The sequence below is a fragment of the Rhinolophus ferrumequinum genome, chromosome 6 (genome assembly GCF_004115265.2).
Source record: "Rhinolophus ferrumequinum isolate MPI-CBG mRhiFer1 chromosome 6, mRhiFer1_v1.p, whole genome shotgun sequence".
Taxonomy (NCBI): Eukaryota; Metazoa; Chordata; class Mammalia; order Chiroptera; family Rhinolophidae; genus Rhinolophus; species Rhinolophus ferrumequinum.
This window is the reverse complement of record NC_046289.1, coordinates 4,464,276-4,482,823: the sequence shown is the minus strand read 5'-3', so window position 1 is coordinate 4,482,823 and position 18,548 is coordinate 4,464,276. Positions and strand designations below refer to the sequence as shown.

Genomic DNA, 18,548 nt, shown 5'->3' with positions numbered 1-18,548 from the left:
TAGAAAACCGGTCCTGCACGTACTCAGATAGCTTGGCAACACATCAGGCCAAAGACACATGATTTTTCCACTAACCTAATGCACTTTCTATGAGCAAACTAATCCCCACCTGCATCACATACACGTGTACACCGCGTCCTAAGAGCAGGTAAGGATCAAGGGGTAGGTCCGGGAGTGGAGCTGCGTTTTGCTTTATTCACCTCCATTAACAGCTGTGTAAGGTATAACGTCTAAGCACCTACTGTAAAGTGAACCGAGGTGCTCTAGTGGCCAGGGTACGGGGAAAGCGTGAGAAGAGGCGGTCACTCACAGGCCCAGTGGCAGATTCCTGCTGAGGGTTTTAAAGAGCCAGCGCACTTCCTAGCCAGACTCACCTGCCTTAGCAGGTTCCCTCCTGCAATAGCACTGGTGGGTTGGAGCAGAGGCTGGGTGATCACTACCATGGTTACTACAGAAGAGATTCTTGCACTAACTTAAAATTTCCCTGCTGCTGTACAGAGCTCTTTAAATTTGAGCGTCTCAGCAGTGTGACGCTGCGAAGTCGGGTCGTTCTCCCTGTTGTACAGATGAGGACCATGGGTGTACGGTTAAAGGACTTGTTTGGAGTAACGGGACCCTCGCCCGGGGCTTTTCACCAGGCCCTTTCTGTCTATTGCACTGGCTGCCTTCTGTGCCAGGGGGAAGGGGACTCGTCTCTGCCAAGTGTGGAGTCTACACCATGTGACAACAAATGGTGAAATGGAATAGGAGCTGATCTAACAATCATTTAGATGGGGGTCCACCATCGCATCTCTACTTGCTGGTATGCCGGCTCCGTCGTGCCCTTCCGCGGCTAACCACAGCCCATCAGCTGTGAGGGTATCTGCGGTTAGAGGACTGGCATGTTCACTGCCTGTCAGGAGGGCAGTAAATCAGGAAGTTAGGGTCAAGTGACGCCACGTCGCTGTGGAACCCGGAGTAACAGGAGCAGACAGACAGCCTGGCGCGCAGAAACCAGAGGCCGGGTTGCTGTTTTGTGAAAAAGGCATTTTGCAGCCTGTGAGGTGGTGGCGAGTGGGAGGTCTGGCCTCTCTCTGGCAGAAGACTACCCGGACCTTCAGGCCGCTGGGCATCGCTCTGGGGCTCTTCCTTTTCTTTTCAATTCCACCTTTTTAGGCCATAGTGCTGTCATTAATGGGGTTTTCGAATACCAAATTCGGCTATATAACATGTGCACGTGTGTGTGCGGGGGAAGGAGTGCTGGCCACTGATGAATAATCGTTTAACAACATGCAATTGTTGGAATAACACTAGTCAAAATCCCTTACGTTGATAAGGTGCATTCAGTTTCCCAAGTGCTTTCACACCTGCCGTTCGAATGATGATTTAGTTAAGGCTACACATCATTATTGTTCCCGTCAGGTCTCTGAGGAAATTGAGCCCCCACTGGAGAGTGAGGGTGGGGAAGTGGAGATGTGTTCCCCCCTCAGCCCTCCTAGCTCTTGCTTTCGTTTCTTTGATTCATTCTCATCCATATCCTCGCCTCCCGTCCCCATTTCCCTTCTCAGCTTTTCTTGTAGAATACCTCTTGGACTGGAACTTCCAGAACCAGGGGTTGTGGCACGCGTGTTTGTTTCATTTAAAAATGCCATTCATTTTCCTTTTATTACCGTGTGCGTCCCACGTGAAGGCCATAGAACTTGAATTTGCTCACACAGGTTAGCAGTCGAGGAAGGCCGCTTGGAATGGATTTGCTAGCCAGTGTTGCACTCTTCTCCTTTCAATGGTGTTTATTTCCATTTCTTGGGTCCCATTCCGGCGGCTGAAACCTCTCTAGCCTTTTCGTACCTCAGCACTCCCTCTTTTTGGCCCGCTTTGCCCCGGCAGACATGCTGGTTGTCACCAGTCCAATCCATCTGTGTTTTCTGGATTCACGCTGGAGTGTCAAAGCCTTAACAAGCTGGGTTCCGCATGCCTGCGTGTTGGGCTCTCCAGAAACCGCCTCCTCCGGAGGAAGACCGAGACCCCTCCCTCCCTTTCTGGTTTGAGACTCTCCATCCTTCTAGGGGTGGTGGGGGAGCTGGCTTAGGATATGTAACTGACATCTTTTATACGGACTCAATTTCTTTGTATAAGATTGCCACTTAGGAGACCCAGCAGAATAGCTTTCTTTCTGATGCTCATGTGAGCTCCCGGCTCCCAGCAGCACCAGCCCGTATGTGGGCCTCGTATGCTGTGGGGGGCGGTGATCTTGCCCTGGCCTCGTTGGAGCCATGCCCCAGCTTAGGTGGCAGAGCCGGACCCTTATTGGTGGAGTGTGGTGTGGCAGAGGGTCTCAGGCCTGGATCCTCTCTGAGCCTGAATGTCTGTCATCTGTGAAATTGGATTAAGTGATGGAATAATACCTGTCCCCAAGCCTTGTTTGTTGTAGAAACAAGTGAAACAATGGATGTGGACAGACTGTGGACTATATAAGCACTAGAGAAGTATTAGTTCGCTTATTCTCCCAACACGCATTTATTGAGCGCCTCCAGCGTGCCTAGGCCCCTTCTAGGCTCTGGGGAAAGAGCAATGACAAGAACAAACAAAAAAGATCCCTACAGCCTAGTGGGAGAGGGTTGGTGAACAAGTGAGCAAATAAATGAACAAGGTGCTTTTTTAGAGTGTAAAGTAATCTGAAGAAAATGAACTCGTGACTGAAGGGACTTAGATTGGGTGGTCCAGGGTATCACTTGGTGTTAAACACCGTTTCCTCCAGGAAGCTCTCCCTGATTGTCAGAGGCTAAAACAAGAGTGGCTGTGGTTTACTGAGTAACCACTAGGGGCGGAGGATTTACTATGCATTAGCTCTCATCTTCACTTTCCTCTGTACAAAGTGTTATTCCCCCACATTATAAGGAGGACACCCAGGCTCAGAGAGACCAAGTAATCACCCAGGACCTCGTAGTTGGGAAGCGGCAGAACTGAGTGCCCTGGCTGTAGAGCCTGTGCCCTTCCTACGTCTCCCATCTCCCTGTCACCCCAGGACCTGTGCTCACCTGTCCAGCACTCAACAGAGCCTATGGACATTTCTGTTTTCCCGTTTTTCCCTGTTAGTGTCCGAGCTCCTGAAGGATGGGAACCGTGCTCCCTTTGTGGCTGGAGCAGTGCCTGGTACTTCCTGGGAGTTCATACCCAGTTCCACCAAGTTCATACCCAGCTCCAGCCAGCCCCTTGCCACGCATTTCCACGTACGGGTTCCCAGAACTCAGCTCTATAGACTGCAGTGGGAACCGTCAGGCTGTTTGGAGGAAAAATTAGGGAAACATAAAGGCCTTTCATGTAAGAGAAATTGTTTTAGGCATCAGGCCTCTCTGTTCACAGGAGTTACGAGCTGGGTGAAAGCCTTGCCTCGCAACGTCATGGCGAGCAAGCAGAGATCTGTACCTACACCGCAGAGAAGCCTCGGTGTGCGGTTGTCCAAGGAGGGGCAGTTGCACTGGCTTCATGTGAACGTTTGTTCTCGCGAGGACTGACTGTTTTGCTTCTGGAAAGTCTGTAGCATTGAAAGCATGCGCCCACTGCATGATTTTGAGCAGGGAAGGGATGTAGTGGAGTTGTGGGGTGCCTGGAGCATCTGTCAGGGAAGGCGGGAATCCACCGTGACCACCACCTCCGGAGGACAGAACTCAGCCGCCGGGAGCGTCGTCCCTGTAAGCAGTGCGTCCCAGCCTCCACAGTGGCCGTCAGGCGTGGAACGAGTGCTGCTACTCGTGTCCCATCGCGGGTGGACACTTTCCTTTGTTCATGGAGACCAGTATCACCACCGCCCAATAACACAATGGGAGTTTCCAATTTTAGTATCGCCCTGCTTCTTGCAAAAAAAGTCTTTGGGCAAAAAGATGACTATTAAGGCTATTCAAGAATTCTATGAATGTTACCAATGTGATTCAGTATTAGAGGGAAAAAGCCAAAGTCCACGTTCATGCCAAAGAGGGGAAATGAGTCAGGAACAGAGTCTTAGAACTTGGTTGTGACCAGGGATGTTCTACAAAACAAAGCACTTTGTACTGACGAGGAACAGACTGTTATTGTGGTTCAGACACTGGAGCAGACTATTCAAGGTTGTTCCAGATACTGACTTCAGCCAGTTGACAGTGTCAGTAAATTCACCCATTTTTTTACTCATTCAAAGCCAGGCATTGTTCACGTACTAGGTGTAATATAAATATAGCAGTGACAGTCCTGCCCCACAGAGAGCCATTTAGCAGACTTGGCAGAGCTGGGGCACCTAGTAGGTTCTAGTTCTGTGCAAATACCCTTAGTGTCCGGACCGCAAAGGCATGGGTACTGTAAACACCGTATGTTATGGGCTGAATGGTGACCTCTCCACCCCAATTCATATGTTGAAGCCCTAACCCCCAGTAATTCAGAGGGTGACTGAGTATATTTGGAGGGAGGGTCTTTAAAGAGGTCATTAGGTTAAAATGAGGTCTCGAGGGTGGGCCCCGATCCAGTATGACTGGTGTCCTTACGAGAAGCGGAGATTAGGACACACACATGTAAAGACGGACAGCCATGTGAAGACACAGGGAGAAAGCAGCCATCTACACGCCACGGAGAGAGGCCTCAGGAGAAGCCAACCCTGCTGGCACCTTCTTCTTGGGCTTCCAGCCTCTGGGCTGTGAGAAAATACGTCTCTGTTGTTCATGCCACGCCATGTGTATTATGTTGTTATGGCAGCCCCAGCAAGCTAATCCACCCTCGTAGAGTGTCTGGATTAGTAGGCTCGCAGTGTACAAGTGCTGTATGATATGAAGGAATGCCGACTTTTTGCCCATAAAGAGAAAGGAAGGAATTGAAGCTGTTGTGTGCGTGCAGACTAGGTACTGATTTCTAGGTTCATTTCATACATGTCTGACAGTTGCAGTTCTTTCTCTTTATGGTTCCACAACATTTCGTGTTCTTTACCCACCAATATTTCATTTTCCTAATTTTAAAGATGCAGGTTCAAGTTCGTTAGCCCTTGTTTTGAACATTCTGTTAGCTGTTCTTATACAAACTGAGCACTTATTCGGATGTCCTTTTTTTGGTCTCTGTTTGGCTAAGTCCTTTCAGTCCTTTAAAAGTCAGCCACCACGGTCACCTGGTCCAAGAAGCCTTCGTAGAACCTCTAGTCTTGTCTTCGAGCCACTGTCTGAGCCTCTTTGGAACGTCTGTGTGTTTTTCTGCCATTGCACTTTTGTTAGTGTGGTTGTGTGTGCTTACAGACTCTGCTACAGAGAAAGCACAAATGAATGAAAGAATGAACATATCATTTTCTTGAAAGCTAGTCATTCAAAATGGTTGAAAAAATTTGGGGTACTTTTTTTGTTATGGTAAAACATATATTACAAAATTTGCGGTTTTAACCATTTTTAAGTGTACAAATTCAGTGACATTAAGTACATTCACTGTGCTGTACAACCATTACCACCATCTATTTCCAGGATATTTTTCATCGCCCCAAACAGAAACTCTGTACCCATGAAGCTATAGCGTGCATTTCTCCGTCTCCCAGCCCCCAGCCCCGGGTAACCTCTAATCTGCTTTCTACCTCGAGGAAATTGCCTCCTCTAGGTATTTCATACTAGTACAATCATAAATATTTGTCTTTTTTATGACTGGCTTATTTCACATGGCATAATGTTTTCAAGTTCCATCCATGTTGTAGCAGGGGTCAGGGCTTCATTTCTTTTTATTGCTGAATATTTCACTGTATGGACGGACCACATTTTCTTTACCCATTCATCAGCTTCTGGACACTTGGGTGTGTCCCTCTTTGCGCTGTTGTAATACCACTGCCATAAACATGAATGAACAAACATCCACTCGAGTCCTTATTTTCAGTTCTTTTGGGTGTGTTCCCCTGAATGGAGGGGAGCTCTGTGTTCAACCTTTGGAGGCAGCTCCACCCTCTTTTCCACAGCGGCTGCACCATTTTACCTTCCTCCCATCCACACACGAGGTTCAGTTTCAGCACATCGTCACCAGTGCTTGGTTAGAGCCATCCTAGTGTGTGTGGAGCGGTGTCCTGTGTGACTTCGGTTTGCATTCCCTTAATGACTAATGACGATGAGCATTTTTTCAGAAGCTTGTTGGCCATTTGTGTATCTTCTTTGGAGAAATGCCTACTCAAGTCCTTTGCTCCCTTTTTAAATTGGGTGGTTTATCGTTTCGCTATTGAACAAAATGGTTGAAACATTTAAAAAGTGGGCTCCTTAAAAGCGTGGGTCCTTGCTAATACCTGGCTCTCCAGGAAGCTTATTCTTTGAGGGTTCTAGATTGGCAAAGTTAATTGTCACCTGTGTCTCACCCCTCCTTTATTTTTATTTTTTTTGGCTTTGTCCCACTTTTTCCCCGGTACTGTATGCATGTGTCCGAGTAAACTGCAAATGGTACTCGAATAAAGAATTGAACTGCAAAATTTCACATTGGAAAATGCTACAACTCAATCGCACAAATATCCTTTTCGAGTGTATTTAACAGATTAGAGCACTAGACTGCCAACCTGTGTTATTTGAACACCCTTTAAAAGTGAAAATGTTACAGCAATGTACTCTGAGCAGTGTTTTCCAGTGGATTTTGGTATGGGGTTGGAAACAAGATTGAGTGTGGAGAGGCGAATGTCTTCTTGGGGAGAGCTGAGTATGCAGCTGAATAGTTGAGCTGTTGTTTAATCTCAGTCTCACTCGAACTCTAAGTGGAAAGAGAGCCGGGTGGGGAAGCCTCCTGAGGCCTCCAATCCCGGCACCGCTCCTGTTGGACCATCAGCAGCTGGAAGCTGGGGTGGGTAGGGGGGGCCGGAGGAGGGGTCCTTTTGTGGAATTTGGAATGGGGAATTCCCAGTGTGATTTTCTTTTCTTTTTTCTCCCCATTGGGATTTTAAAAGCTTGTCCAAGAGAGTAAAATTGGGGGGTGGGGGACTGCTGTAATATGTAGCATTAGCCTTGATTAAAAAGTTTTCTTTCAAGGTACATTAAGAAAAAAATGTGCTATAACCTTCAGGTCCAGAAACAATCCAATATATCTTTTTTCTTTTTTTGTGTAAACTGAGTATTTTCTTGTTTTTTGTATCCTGCCTCATCCCATGATGGGTTTTTGATATCTTGTAGCACTTGAGTAGGTTTTCTGGAATCATTAAAATATGTATAATTTTTTTCTCATATTTTACTGAAAGATGGCAGGTGTTTTGTTTTGTTTCTGCTTTCCTCCCCCTTTAAAAAAAAAGCTCTCTAGAAGCATCATTGACACACAATAATCTGAACATATTTTAATGAACAATTTGATAAGTCTTGACATACATCCATGAAACCATAAACATAATCAAGATAATGGACATAATCATCCCCTACAGTTCCTTTGGGCCCCTTGATAACACCCTGTCCCTTTCTTTCCTCCCACCACTGGTCTTCTGTCCATACAGATTAGTTTCCATCTTGTGTGATTTTATATAAATGGAATCATACAGCACGTACACTGTTTTGTGGCTTTTTTCACTCAGCATGGATGAGATTTACGTTTTTATGTTTTTATTACTAAGCAGTCTATCCATTGTGTGTATATACACAGTTTGTGTTCTCTTGTTGATGGACATTTGGGTTGTTTCTAGTTTGGGGCTATTACGAATAAAGCTGCTTTAACCATTTGTGTCCAGGTCTCTGCATTTCTCTTGGGTGAATACCTTGGAGTAGAACGGGTGGATCCAACAGTGGGCGTAGGTTAAGTATTTCCCAAAGCGGTTGTACCACTGACATTCCCACAGCGCTATATCAGAGACCCAGTTGTTCCACATCCTAACACTTTTTTTGTAATAGAGTTGTCTGATTTTGACATTAGAGTAATGCTGGCTTAATAGATGAGTTGAGAAAAACTCCCTCTTCTTCCGCTATCTGGAAGACGTTTGCATTGAATTAGTATTGTTTTTTCTTGAAATGTTTGGTAGAATCCACCAGTGAAGTCCCCTGGGTCTGTGGTTTTCTTTGTGGTACGGTTTTTAACTATAAATTCAATTTCTTTAATAAAGCCATTTAGATGATCTCTTCTTGCGTGAGCTTTCGTAGTTTTTGTTTTTCAAAGAACTTGTGTATTTCATCTCAGTTATTGAATTTATTGATATAGAATTTTTCTTAATATTCTCGTTATCCTTTTAACATCTGTATGTCTGTAGTGATGACACCTCTTATTCTTTTTTTGTTTTTAAAGATTTTTTTTTATTATTGGGGAAGGGGAACAGGACAGTGTGTACTTCCAGGACTTTTTTCCAAGTCAAGTTGTTGTTCTTTCGATCTTAGTTGTGGAGGGTGCCGTTCAGCTTCAAGTTGTTGTCCTCAGTCTTAGTTGTGGAGGGCGCAGCTCAGCTCCAGGTCCAGTTGCCGTTGTTAGTTGCAGGGGGCGCAGCCCACCGTCCCTTTTGGGAGTCGAACCGGCAACCTTGTGGTTGAGAGGACGCGCTCCAACCAACTGAGCCATCCGGGAGCTCAGTGGCAGCTCAGCTCAAGGTGCTGTGTTCAATCTTAGTTGCAGGGGGCGCTGCCCACCATCCCTTGTTGGACTCGAGTTGTTGAACCGGCATCTTTGTGGTTGAGAGCCCACTGGCCCATGTGGGAATCGAACCGGCAGCCTTCGGAGTTAGGAACATGGAGCTCTAACCGCCTGAGCCACCGGGCCAGCCCGTCCCCTCTTATTCTTGATGCCGACATTTTGTGTCTTTTCTCCCTTTTTCCTGATTAATTTAGCTACAGGTTTGTCCATTTTACTTATTTTGTCAAAGAACCGGCTTTTGGTTTCATTGACATTTCTCTATAGTCTTTTGTCATATTTCAGTGATTTCTCCTCTGATGTGTATCACTTCCTTTCTTTGGCTGATTTTGGGTTTCTCGAGTTAGAAGCCGGGATCATTTTCCTTCTCCTCCTCCTTTTCTACTGCAGGTGTTTAGTGCTGTAAAATTCTAAGAATTGTTTCATCCACATTCCACAAATTTTGATATGCTGTGTTTTCATGTTCATTCAGTTCAAAATACTTTCTAAAATTCCATTCTATGCAATTTGAGTTAATTTTTGTGAAAGTTGTAAGGTCTGTGTCTAGATTTATTGGGATTTTTTTGTCGTTGTTGTTTTTTTAAACTATGGACATCCGATTGTTCCAGCACCATTTGTTGAAAAAACTGTTATTTCTCCATTGAATTGCCTTTGTTCCTGTTTCAAAGATTACTTGATAATATTTAAGTGGTCTGTTTCTGGGCTCTATTCTTTCCTTTGGTCTATATGTCTATTCTTTCACCAATAACATAATGTCTTGACTACTGTAGCTTTGTATTGTCTTGATGTCAGGTAGTATCAGTTCTCCTGCACTCTTATCCTTCTTCGCTATTGCGTTGCCTATTCTGGGTCTTGTCTTTCCCATGTAAACTTTAGAATCAGCTTACCAATGTTCACAAAATAGCTTCTGGGATTATGCTGGGATGTGCTGACTCTACAAATCAAGTTGGGGAGAACTGACATCGTAACAATATTGGGACTTCTAATCCATGAACGTGGAATATCTCTCCATTTCTTTATATTTTTTTGGATTTCTTTCATCATAATGTTATAGTTTTCTGCATATAGATCCTGTACACATTTTGTTGATTTCTTTCATCATAATTTTATGGTTAGATTTTGTTCAATCTATACCTAAGTATTTCATTTATTTGGTGCTGTTGTAAATGGTGTTGTGTTTTTAATTTCAAATTCTAATATTCCATGGCTGGTATAAAGGAAGGCAGTCGACTTTTGTATATACGCCTTGTATCCTGCAACCTTCTTATAATCTCCTATTCTGGGAGTTTTTTTGGGTTTTTTTTTTTTTTTTTTTGGTCAATTCTTTGGAGTTTTCTACATAGACAATTACATCATCTGCCGTTTTATTTCTACTTTCCCAGTTTGTATACTTTTACTTCTTTTTCTTGTCTTCTTGCACTAGCTGGACTTTCAATATGATGTGAGGAGAGGAGACATCCTTGCTTCGTTCCCGACATTCAGGGGGAAAACATCCAGTGACTCACCGTTAAGTAAGGTGTTCATAGGCTTTTTGTGGACGTTCTTTATCAAGTTGAGGAAGTTTTATATTCCTGGTTTGCCAGGTTTTCTCTTTATTACTGGTCTCAAGCAGTTTAATTGTGCTCTGCCTTGGTGAAATTTTCTTCCTGTTTCTTGTGCTTAGGATTCATGGAGCTTCTTGATCTGTAGATTTATAATTTTCATTAAATTTGGAAATTTTTTACCCATTATTTTTCTAATGATTTTTTGTTCACCCCTCTCTCCTTCCTTTTAGGGACTTGAGTTACATAGATATTAGGGCCCTTGAGGTTGTCTTACAAACTCCTTGGTGCTCTATTCACATTCATATTCATTCATTCATTCATTCTCTCTCCTCTCTCTAGTCTGTTTTCTCTCTGTATTTCATTTTCTCTCTGTATTGCTGTTTCTTCATGTTCACTAATCTCTTCAGTTAATCTCATCCAGTGTTGTGTAGTTTTCTAGAAGTTTGACTTTAAAATACACACACACACACACACACACACACACACACTACACACAAGCACTTTCATGCCTCCATCTAACATAGTCAACCTTTCCTCTGACTCTTTTAATGTATATAATGTGTCAGAGGAAAGGTTATAATAACTGTTTAATTTTCCTTTTCTACTAATTCTATCATCAGTGTCATTTCTGGGTTAGTTTTGCTTGGTTGATTCTTTTCCTGATTATGGGTCATTATTTTCCTGCTGCTTTGATGGCCTGATCATTTTTATTGGCTATGAGGCATTGTGAATTTTGCCTTGTTGGGAGCTGGATATTTTTACGTTCCTATAAATACTTTTGAGCTTTGTTCTGGGATGTGAGTAAGTTACTTGGAAACAATTTGATCCTTTCGAGTCTTGCTCTTAAGCTTTGTTAGGGGGACCAGAGGAGCCTTTGGTCTGGGGAAAAAAATCTCTGTGTTGTGGACCCAGCGCCCTGTGGATTGTGTGGTCTCCACTCTGGCTGATGGCGACAGGAACTCTTCCGAGTGCTGTGAGCCCTGCTGATTGTTGTTCTCTGTTCTTTCCGATGGTTCCTTTCCCAGCCCTGGGGAGTTTCCTCACATGTAAATGCTGGTCTGTTCTCAGCTGAAGACTTGGGGGGTATTCTCTGCAGATTTCCCATGTTCTTTCTCTTTGCGGCTCCCTTCTCTTCTGTTCTCTGCCCTGTGAACTCTAGTCTCTTGGCCTTACCAGACTTCCAGCTCTGTCTCCTCAACTTAGGGGGTGCCCTCCCCACATCACTTTCTGGAAAATCCAGGCTGTGTGCTGGGGTAGCTGCAGGGTCACCTCTTCTGCTTTCCATCTCTGAGCAGTCAGTGTCCCTCGTCTGATGGCCAACGTCTTGAACGCTCCGTGCAATGTATTTTGTCTGTTCCTTTTAGCTGTTTCAGGTAGAAGAGCAAATCCAGTGCCGGTGACTCCAACTTGGCTGGAAGGAGAAATTGATAGCACTTTTTACAAGGGAGCTACGCAATGTTGATCAGAGAGGCAGAGAAAAAGATTGACAGTAACAATAACCACAAAAAAGGCATTGGGTGGTGGGGAATTAGAACTTAGACCTTCCTTTAGATTCTAACCTTATCATGTTGTAGTTCCACTTTTTCTATAGGAACCTAAAAGGTAAGCTCTAAATTGAGAAGCTGGGAATTTTCAGTGTTAATATCTTCCATGAGCCAGCATAGCTACTGTATCATCCCAAAGACTGACCGCTCGCTTCAATAGGTATTAGGAGGTTTTAGCTTGGAGAACCGTTATCTGGCGTTAGTCCCGCTGGTGGGTTTTGAACCATTTGAATTGTGCTTTTCTGAGTTTTCATCCCAACTATTAAAGGACAGGCTTTTCCTTGAGGGTATATCATCTGAAACGAATCAGTCTACACACAGCCAATCAGTATTATGGGTAATTTAACTGTATAATACTTTAAAATAGAAAATTTTTATACAAATGGAAATTAATAGTAAAATTTAAAAGTAGATTTTATTTTATTCTTTTTGCTGACAGGTTTTGAAACCATGTAGCAAATAAAAATTTATTAAGGCTACCTTTTTAGACAATGTTTTGTTAAGTCAGTTTAGGAACTGATGACATCCTGTCTAGCCGTTACATGTCTAACAAATGTAACGAGTGAATATTGTCAGTCTCCTTATAAAATAAGATTTGGACTCCGGCTTTAGATCTCTTTCAAGTTCTTCCCTAATGCTCGTTATTTTGTCTGCTCTTCCCTCCTCCACCTCCATAATTTTAATCTTTCCTTTTATGGTCAGGGCTTGGCGACTCGCATGACTTGCTGGGAGCATCATTGAAAAGCTGTAGTCTTCGTCCTCTGTCTGTCTCATCCTCGCTGGCCCAGACCCTGGCTACACCACCCCTGCCTCCTATCAAACTTCATCGCAAAGGGCATGTTTTAAATCATAATTGTTTCCCCATCACTGGGACTTTCTTTTCTGCTCAGCTATAGGATCCTTTGTTTGCTTTAAAACGGGGGGGGGAGTGGAGGGGGCGGAAGGGATTAATAAATCTTAAGTGCCTAGGTCTTTTAATTTCTGGCAGAAACAAGCAACAAAATTACTTCTGCAAAGGTAGGGTTTGTGTGTGTGTGTGTGTGTGTGTGTACATGTGTGCGTGCATGTGTGTGGTGGGTGAGTGCGTGTGTGTGCATGAGCATGCTTGTGTGTGGTATTAAATACACACTCCAGAGATTCCAAGGACTCTCAGTGCGCCGTGGGAACTCTTCGTTGGCTTGATAACTGCGGTCAGACAGTATTGCTGATGGAGAGGGTCAGTTCTTGTAGTTTTTTGTGAAGGGATGAATTTCAGAGCTGGAGCTCAAGTGGCAAGTCCAGCCCAGGGATGAGCCAGACTCAGAGCTCCTGATGACCCAGGTGATCAAAGGACAACCAAGAGTCTTAGAAGGGAAGCAAAGCTGGAGCCCTTCACCAGGAGTGGTGCACATGGCTGCATGTGACGGGGCTGCGATCCAGACCTTCACGTGACAGAGGATATAGTGCTTCTCCACATTACCTGAGTCTTTATTTCTGTTGCTATTGGATGCTAATAGAATAGTTCAGAGTATGACAAATGTAACATAACTTTTCTGCAAACAATGCATAATACGAAAAGCCAGCTTTTATCTGAGATGTCTACCTGCAAATTATTGAGTGAAAGATTGTTATTCCTTACTGCTTACACGATTGGTTCTAAAATACTAAAACCTTGTAATAAGACTTTTTTTCTATGTAGCATGTGTCTGATATTTTGGAAAAGGTAAAATGATGCAAAAGTTGTACGTATGTTTTACATCCATAGTGCCACGCAAGTCCCACTGGAATTAATACTTGGCATTGGACAATGTGAAAATGTAGAAATAATGGAAGCTTTCCAGCTAGCTCCCGGGTGGTCACTTGCTGGCTGTGCGACTTGACATGAGGTGGACAAGAAACCCAGTTTCTCCAATGTCATCTATGAAATGGGGACGACAAGTAAATGGGAGGATGTTTATGCACGGGAGATAGTGCACTGTGAGGCACAGCATCTGACACATCGTGGGTGGGAATAAAGGACAGTCATTATTGTTTTAAATAATTAAAGGGAAGAAACGTCTCAAGATTTAAGTGAACCTTTTAAAATTAGTAAACCCCCCCACAGCCCCCGGACTTCCGGGAACACTGCTCAGACAGCGACAGTATCTTCGTATCACAGAAGGGTTCCTGAGTCAAGAGCCTGGTTTGATCTCTAGATAATGAGACAATCATATGAATGGAGGGAAAAGTGCATTTTCCTCGCCTTTTAAATAAAATGAAACAGACAAGTTACCGGAAGATCTTTTTGCGCCACCTTTTACTGTAAAACAGTAAATACACTTAGAAGTCGTAGCCGCAAGTAGCTACAGAAAGATCCAGGATAAGGGCAGAGCTTCAAGGTCATCTTTCTGCCTTGGAACTGGGGGGATGTAGGTCCTGCCTGGACTCGTGACATCACATAAAATTCAGAAAGAAGCCTGCATTTGGCTAGGTTCTCACGAGAGGCAAGTCAGAGATGGCACCGTGGAGGGAATGCTTGGTCCGTCCTCTGGCCACTAATCATGTGCTGCCACATGAACCTCAGGTTAAAGGAATGTATGGAACTATCCTTTAACCTGAGGTTCATGTGACACTTTGTCAACTTGAACAGAGGTGCTCCGGAGGCCGAAATGGACCTTTTCCTCTAGTCTAGGCCTCTGATGGGCCAAGCACTGCACAGGACGCTCAGAATTTGCTCAGTAACTGCTGTTCATGTTGATTTCAGTGAGGTCAGTGTTTGCTGTTTGTGTTACGAACAGGAGCAGTAACAATGAACTGGAACAGTCCTGTACTACCGCTTGTGTTGACTATGTGTTTGCCATCCTTTTATCGGATGGTTCACAGACATCAACATTTATTCTCACAAGAACTTCAGAAGGCCGGTGGGATTATTCCCGGAGGGGGTTGAGTCATTTGCCAAGGTCTCATGGCCAGTAAGTGACAGATCCAGGAACTGAACCCTGTCCGCTCTGAATCCCAAGTCAGGGCTCTTTCGGAAGCCCCAGGACCTGGGCTGTCCAGTGCAGGTAACACTAATTATCAGCCTTTCCGAGAACTAGTTTTCTGAACCATGTTTGGACCTTGACGAAATGCCACGAGGCTGAGAAGGGCTGTTGCTGGCAGAGGATACAGAGTATCTTCTAGAGCAGGTAGCCAGCTAAGACAGCTAAACTTGCACTAAGGGCCTCATACCACTCTGGGGTTGGTTCTACCTGGAATTAAATCCTGCCCGCCCTTTGCCCATCACCTCAGTGTATGCAGTATGATCACTGAGAGATAGTAACCCACTACCGTGATAAAGGGGCACTGCCTGTTGTGTGTAAATCGACCCCCATGCTTCCTAAGGAAATGAGCAGGTGCCCCAACCCCAGCCACTAGTTCTAGTTCAGACCGAAGTTTAAAAACGCCAAGAGGTAAAAATAGAGAGAATACTGTCTTTTTCGAGCCTCCCCCAATGCCACAAAGTGTGTGATACTTGACAAGAATGTGAAGCTTGGAAGAAAAGATAAAGAGGCTCTGTGGTTAAAACGATGGGAGTGGCCTCCATGGGTACTTCCAGAGGTACAGGAAGGACAAGGACTTTAAAATAAATACCTCGTTAAGGTTTATTTGTGTTGGCTTCCTCATTGAATGAGGTCTCCTTTGGTGGGATTCAGGTGAACTCTCCCCTAGTGCTGAGGAGTCCTGAGAAATGTTCAGAGGTTGGAAATGGTGTGTGTTGGTTACACCAAGCTTTGGGTTTCCTTTTTCCTTGTGCTCCTCCACTTTCTTCCCAGCTGGATGGGAGTGTGAAGTCATTTGAACAGCGCTGGCCTTTTCAGTGCACAGAAATGTTAGAGGAGCTCCCACTGCTGGAAGCTTCCTCTATTCTGGGGAGTGATTACCTGCAGGGGCAGACCCAGACAGCCCCTTACAGGTTCACGCAGCTGTGCTGGCAGCCTTTGAAAAGCGCTCGGATCGGATCGTGCCCTGGGGACAACATCCGCAAATCCCACCAGTGGAGCCTCTCTTAAGCAGAGCAGACATTTCAGTTTTTAATCATTTGTGTTTGAAGGCAGGCATTGATTGGGCGGTTGGGGTTTTTTTTTGTTGTTGTTGTAAAATATTAAAATTAGACTTTTACCTATACAAATTTGGCTATGTAATTAAAGTGGAGTCTGATTTATGCAGTTTTATTGCAGCCATCTATAGAGCAAACTGAGGCCACACTGCTGCTGTTTTGCATCATAAATTTTTAGAAGTCAGCAGGTCTGTCTTGTCTTACTTGGTACGTTGTTATATAATATTGATTGGAAAATGCAAGGTCGTACGACGGTGACTGACTTCCTCCTTCACACTGAGCTGGCCACCACAGCCAGTGTGCTCGTGTGCCCCTAATGGGCGTGTGTCCCCTCTCAGAGCTGCTGTCTAGTCACACAACCCCAAGAAAGCATAGAAATTCATGATTCTATGCACCAGATTTTTTATGACTTAGATAACATTATATTATTCATAAAACACGAATTTCTGATTTTTTAGTGCTTGTTTGCGTAACAATGTTCAGTTAGCACATTGAAGGAGACGTTAAACTTGAATGCACTTTGGTAATTTTGATCAGTAATAATGATGATGATGACAGTACCTTAATTATTGCTTAATTTACAAAGCATTTACTCTATGCGAAAATATGTCCTAAGTGCTCTGTGTATATCAGCTCATTTAATATTACAACAGCCCTATGAGATAGATGTGTGCCCGCCCTCAAACCTGGGCAACCACTGATCTATCCTCCTTCACTCTAGCTCTGTCTTTTGGAAAATCTCATGTAAGTGGAATCATACGGTGTGTAACCTTTGGAGACTGGCTTCCTTCACTCAGCATAATGCTTTTGAGGTCCATCCAAATTGGTGCACGGATCCATCGTCCATCCCTTTTTCTCACTGTGTAGTGTTCCACTGTATGGACGTGCCACAGTTGATCCATTCACCCGTGGAAGCACATGTGAGTTGTTTCCAGTCTTTACCAAGTATGAATGGAGCCACTATAAACGTTGGTTCACAGATTTTTATATGAATATGAGTGTTCCTTTCCCTAGGGTTAGTATCTAGGGATTGCTGGGTCTCATGGTAAGTATATGTTTAAGTTTATATGAAACTGGAAAACAGTTTTCCAAAGTGGCCATACAATTTCACGTGCCCACCCGCAATGGAGGAGCACTTCATTTGCCCCATATTTTCACTGCATTAGCTTTTGTTGGTATTTTGTATTTTAACCATTCTAATAGGTGTGTAATGATATCTCCTTGTGGTTTTAATTTGCATCTGCCTAATGGCTAATGACATTGAACATCTTTTCATGTGCATATTTGTTTCTTAATGGAGTATTTATTCAGGCTTTTCTGTTAGTTCCAACGTGTTGTTCGTTTTGGAGTTGTATTCAATTTATTTTATTTTCTCTTCAGAATGTGTTCCATTTCTTGATTCTTAGGATGTCCTTAGTAATTTTGGATTGTATCCTGCGTATTAGGAATGTGAAGTTGTGGAGATTCTGTTCTCTATTATTTTTCTCTGGTGAGTGTTACTTTCTTTGTTGTCCTGGGTGCTTTTCTTTGTTGGACTTGAAGTGCAAACCTCAGTTCTGATCTTTTGTCGTTAGCTGGATGGTTTGAGTGTGTGTGAACATGTGTATGAATAGACAGAGTTTGGGGAGCCCGTCTCTGGCTTTTTCCTTCCTGGGGTTTCCCCGTTCTCTTCAGTGTTCACAGCTTTTGGACTTCGCTTTTTGGTTTTTAGGACAAAAAATCTGCAGGGTTTCCTACATGTACCCTCACCCCCACTTGGTGCACCACTTAGCTCTGGGCTAAAAGCCACGAAAAGAGGAATTTACTTGTAGAGTTGTCCATCGGCCCTGCGCCAAGTGAGTGGAGATTCCCCATCAGAGCTGGTCAGGCCTGCTCTCTACAACCCTCAGGTAGTGGTCTTTGTGTGATTTCCGGGCTAGAGAACTGCTTTCAGCAGGGGCTGCTGTCCACAAGGGGTCTGTCATCACAGAAGCGACTCTATGATGCTTACATTTTAGTTAGGGAACATAGACAGTAAGCAAACAAATGAGAGGATCATTTGTAATTCGCTGTCATGCTATGAAAGAAATAAGGTTGATGTTCGAAAGTGACAACGTTAGGTAAGGTTGTAGGAGGTTCTCCGAAGGGCTCCCATTTGAGTTGAGACCTAAAGAACAGACGAATTTGGTCACCAAAAAGCTGGTTGAGAAACAGTTCAAGCTCAGGCAATAGCAGATCCAAAAGCCCTCAGGTAGGAGAGAGGTCAGCGTGGCCGGAGCATGGTGAGGGAATGGAGAATGGCAGCACATGAGGTCGGAGGGGCACGAAAGTCATGGAGGGCCTGACAGACCTTGGTAAGGAATTGGGAATCAGTGATTCTATACGAGAAAACATGACAGCCATGACTGTAAGGGGTGCTTACCAGACAGATCTGACCACTCCTACTGCTTCATCAGAGTAGCCAGTCCTTCAAAGTCTTGCTGATGGGTGGTCTGGCCTTGTGGTTATCTGACCTGCTTGTCAGTTAGCATTGTTGGAGTAAACACTAGAAGACCCTGCAGTGGGTTTCTGCAGTATGTGGGAAGTGGAAGTAGATTCGAACATCCCCTCTACCTCTGGGATTCTCTAATATCATGGAAAAGAAAATAAGTTGGCCTGCATCTAGAAAGACATAATGGCAGTTAAAACCACAGTTTAAAAAATGCGAAGCACTAACAGAGAGAAGGAAAAGGCTATCGCAGAGAGAGTGTTGTAGTCCTACGTAGTAAGAGATCCCACACGATTTCTTCGGAAGGACTGTTGTCTTCGGGGTTTAATTACTACGTTAGAGCCACATGCTAGTGTGTGCTTCCTGGGTTACTTCCTCAGGGGAGCACTTCAGACTCA

General features: G+C 44.2%; 1 protein-coding gene across 5 annotated transcripts in view; it reads left to right on the top strand.

Annotated features, from left to right (window-relative positions):
* The window catches only part of EML1 (EMAP like 1), a 163,837-nt gene that overhangs the window by 78,006 nt on the left and 67,283 nt on the right, over positions 1-18,548 (top strand). The window lies entirely within an intron of this gene.